This window comes from Schistocerca cancellata, chromosome 12 (assembly GCF_023864275.1).
Source record: "Schistocerca cancellata isolate TAMUIC-IGC-003103 chromosome 12, iqSchCanc2.1, whole genome shotgun sequence".
Lineage (NCBI taxonomy): Eukaryota > Metazoa > Arthropoda > Insecta > Orthoptera > Acrididae > Schistocerca > Schistocerca cancellata.
In genome coordinates this window covers 102,359,213-102,364,147 of record NC_064637.1, presented here as the reverse complement: position 1 = coordinate 102,364,147, position 4,935 = coordinate 102,359,213, and positions in this window count along the sequence as shown.

Genomic DNA, 4,935 nt, shown 5'->3' with positions numbered 1-4,935 from the left:
AAATAGCAAAACTCCTTTACTACTTTAAGTGTCTCATTTCCTAATCTAATTCCTGCAGCATCACCCGACTTAATTCGACTACATTCCATTATCCTCGTTTTGCTTTTGTTGATGTTCATCTTATATCCTCCCTTCAAGACACCATCCATTCCGTTCAACTGCTCTTCCAAATCCTTTGCTGTCTCTGACAGAATTACAATGTCATCGGCGAACCTCAAAGTTTTTATTTCTTCTCCATGGATTTTAATACCTACTCCGAATTTTTCTTTTGTTTCCTTTACTGCTTGCTCAATATACAGATTGAATAACATCGGGGAGAGGCTACAACCCTGTCTTACTCCCTTCCCAACCATTGCTTCCCTTTCATGTCCCTCGACTCTTATAACAGCCATCTGCTTTCTGTACAAATTGTAAATAGCCTTTCGCTCCTTGTATTTTACCTCTGTCACCTTTAGAATATGAAAGAGAGTATTCCAGTCAACATTGTCAAAAGCTTTCTCTAAGTCTACAAATGCTATCTTCTAAGATAAGTCGTAAGGTCAGTATTACCTCACGTGTTCCAGTATTTCTACGGAATCCAAACTGATCTTCCCCGAGGTCGGCTTCTACTAGTTTTTCCATTCGTCTGTAAAGAATTCGTGTTAGTACTTTGCAGCTGTGGCCTATTAAACTGATTGTTCGGTAATTTTCATATCTGTCAACACCTGCTTTCTTTGGGATTGGAATTATTATATTCTTCTTGAAGTCTGAGGGTATTTCGCCTGTTTCATACGTCTTGCTCACCAGATGGTAGATTTTTGTCAGGACTGGCTCTCCCAAGGCCGTCAGTAGTTCCAATGGAATGTTGTCTACTCCGGGGGCTTTGTTTCGACTCAGGTCTTTCAGTGCTCTGTCAAACTCTTCACACAGTATCGTATCTCCATTTCATCTTCATCTTCATCCTCTTCCATTTCCATAATATTGTCCTCAAGTGCATCGCCCTTGTATAGACCCTCTATATACTCCTTCCACCTTTCTGCTTTCCCTTCTTTGCTTAGAACTGGGTTTCCATCTGAACTCTTGATGTTCATACAAGTGGTTCTCTTATCTCCAAAGGTCTCTTTAATTTTCCTGTAGGCAGTATCTATCTTACCCCTAGTGAGATAAGCCTCTACATCCTTACATTTGTACTGTAGCCATCCCTGCTTATCCATTTTGCACTTCCTGTCGATCTCATTTTTGAGAAGTTTGTATTCCTTTTTGCCTGCTTCATTTACTGCATTTTTATATTTTCTCCTTTCATCAATTAAATTCAATATTTCTTCTGTTACCCAAGGATTTCTACTAGCCCTCGTGTTTTTACCTACTTGATCCTCTCCTAAAGGTCAAAATTTCAAAGTTAGAGAAAGTCGTTCTGTTACTCAAAAAGCTTTTTTGAATTTGGTGTCTTGCTTTGAAGTCAGTGGATCCATTTTACAAACAAGCTTTTAGCAATTAACTGGTTTTATTATTAAAAAGTGCGAAATCCGCGCTGGATCCTTAATACCGATTTCAAACATTAATTGACTGTAAGCAACGAAATTTTCAGTCCCAAAATCCATTCTACAACCCACACAGAATGATTTTTATTCTTTTCTGACATCTTTAGAATGACTACACAGACCGAAATTTCGAGTTTCGATACTTTCAACATGGCAAGCAGAACAAGGCAGATATCCGACACAGGGTGTTTATGTGTAACATTCAGCCAAAGTCAGATGTAAAAATACGCAAGCGGACCACACATTTACGACAAATTATAACATTTTAGGGACTGTCATATACACTACTGGCCATTAAAATAGCTACACCAAGGAGAAATGCAGATGATAAACGGGTATTCACTGGACAAATATATTATGCTGGAACTGACATGTGATTACATTTTTACGCAATTTGGGTGCATAGATCCTGAGAAATCAGTACCCAGAACAACCACCTCTGGCCGTAATAACGGCCTTGATACGCCTGGGCATTGAGTCAAACAGAGCTTGGATGGTGTGTACAGGTACAGCTGCCCATGCAGCTTCACCACGATACCATAGTTCATCAAGAGTAGTGACTGGCGTATTGTGACCAGCCACTTGCTCGGGCACCATTGACCAGACGTTTTCAATTGGTGAGAGATCTGGAGAATGTGCTGGCCAGGGCAGCAGTCGAACATTTTCTGTCTCCAGAAAGGCCCGCACAGGACCTGCAACATGCGGTCGTGCATTATCCTGCTGAAATATAGGGTTTTGCAGGGATCGAATGAGGGGTAGAGCCACGGGTCGTAACACATCTGAAATCTAACGTCCACTGTTCAAAGCGCCGTCAGTGCGAACAAGATGTGACCGAGATGTGTAACCAATGGCACCTCATACCATCACGCCGGGTGGTACGCCAGTATGGCGATGAATACATGCTTCCAATGTCCGCTCACCCCGTTGTCGCCAAACACGGAAGCGACCATCATGATGCTGTAAACAGAACCTGGATTCATCCGAAAAAATGACGTTTTGCCATTCGTGCACCCAGGTTCGTCGTTGAGTACACAGTCGCTGGTGCTCCTGTCCGTGATGCAGCGTCAAGGGTAACCGCAGCCACGGTCTCCGAGCTGATAGTCCATGCTGCTGCAAACGTCGTCGAACTGTTCGTGCAGATGGTTGTTGTCTTGCAAACGTCCCCATCTGTTGACTAAGGGATCGAGACGTTGTTGCACGATCCGTTACAGCCATGCGGATAAGATGCCTGTCATCTCGAGTGCTAGTGATACGAGGCCGTTGGGATCCAGCACGGCGTTCCGTATCACCCTCCTGAACCCACCGATTCCATATTATGCTAACAGTCATTGGATTTCGACCAACGCGAGCAGCAGTGTCGCGATACGATAAACCGCAATCGCGATAGGCTACAATCCGATCTTTATCAAAGTCGGAAACGCGATGGTACGTATTTCTCCTCCTTACACGAGGCATCACAACAACGTTTCACCTGGCAACGCCGGTCAACTACTGTTTGTGTATGAGAAATCGGATCACAGCATCTTCTTCTTGTCGGTTAAATTTCGCGGCTGTAGCACGTCATCTTCGTGGTGTAGCAATTTCAATGGCCAGTAGTGTACATATCAATGATACAGATTTCTAGTGATTTCCGTCAGTACCAACATGTAAACAACTACAGCGATTTTGTGTCCAACACTTCAGTTATATTTTTGGAGAAAAGTATCAGCTGTAAACGCACATTTAATGTATAAGAATAATGAACTAGACTGTCGTGATTGTATGTTTTGGATTGTGCCATTAGTGTAATGCAACTGTCGCTTGAAAAATAGGTATCTTATCAGGCTAGCGAAACCGATTCAAGCCTAACATGTAAATACGACAGCGGAAGACGGTTCCAAAAATTCCAGTTTTAGTCTTGCGGAAGTTTGGTAGCTTGTAAGACTGGGTCCCCGCATTGGAGGCAAGGATGACGGCAACAGTGTTGGTCCTATGCATGGTTCGAGGAAATAGTATTGGAACCAACTTTGGCCCAAGTGTATTTGGACCAATATCATCACACATTTGCACCAATGTCATTTGTTTTGGTTGCCATTTCGAAAACCGAGTTTGTTGGTCTCTTGTACTTCCAGGTTAGATATTTGAAAGCACTGTGTCTCAGGAACAGGGGAATAACACGTAAGTTCATGAGTTTTTGGAACTTTAGCAGCAAGAAATACATTTGTGGAATCACACTATGAGGAATAGCAGAAATCACAGTGTCGCTCTGGATGCATGGCAATTCACCACCTAGACAACTGATGAATCTCTTTTGGGAATCATACCTGCTCAGGATATAAATACACACACATATCTCAATAAAGATTGATTATTGGTGTATATATTTTTCTATTCACTTTAAGGCAAATTAAGATACAGCACAAAGTAATTATCCGAATGGAGTGGAAATCGGTAGACGTGATGTTCATGTACAGACAAACAAATGGTTACAATTTCTTAAAAATTGGATTATTTATTCAAGAGCAGAGTTTCACAAACTGAGCAATTCAATAATGTGTTGATCAAAACCTGGCCCTTATACAAGAAATTATTCGTCTTGGCGTTGATCGACGGGGTTGTTGGATGTCCTCCTGAGCGACGCAATTCCAAATTCTGTCCAACTGGCGCATTAGATGGTCAAAATCACGAGTTGGTTGGAGAGTCCTGCACATAATGCTCCAAATGTTCTCAATTGGACAGAGATCCGGCGACCTTGCTGGCCAAGGTAAGGTTTGGTTAAGTACGAAGACAAGCAGTAGCAACTCTCGCCTTGGGCAGGTGGGCGTTATCTTGCTGAAATGTAGGCCCAGGATGGCTTGCAATGAAGGGCTACAAAACGGGGCGTAGAATATTGGCGTCGTGCTTGCTGTGCTGTGTGTATCCAGACACGTTTTCGGCCTGGAACTATCTTCAGTAGTGAGTCCCGCTTCAAACTGAGCCGCGATGACTAGCGTAGACGTGTCTGGAGAAGCCCCAGACAGCGATGGAATACCAGTATACCTACCTGACTATTGCCCGACTACCAGAAGTGATGGTGTGGCGTGCCATTTCTTTTCATAGCAGGATCCCTTTGGTTGTCATGCGCGACACGCTTACAGTGCAGAGATACATTGATAATAGTCTTTATCCTGTTTTGTTACCCTTCACGGCAAGCCATCTTGCTCTTATATTTCAGCAAGGTAATGCCCGCCCGCACAGGGCAATAATTTCTACTGCTTGTCTTCATGCTTCACAAACCCCACCTTGACCAGCCAGGTCGCCAGATCTCTCCCCATTTGAGAATGTTTGGACCATTATGTGCAAGGCCCTCTAACTACCACGGGTTTTGACCATATAATGATCAGTTGGACAGAATTTGGCATGATATCTCCGGGTGGACATCCACAATTCTATGAAT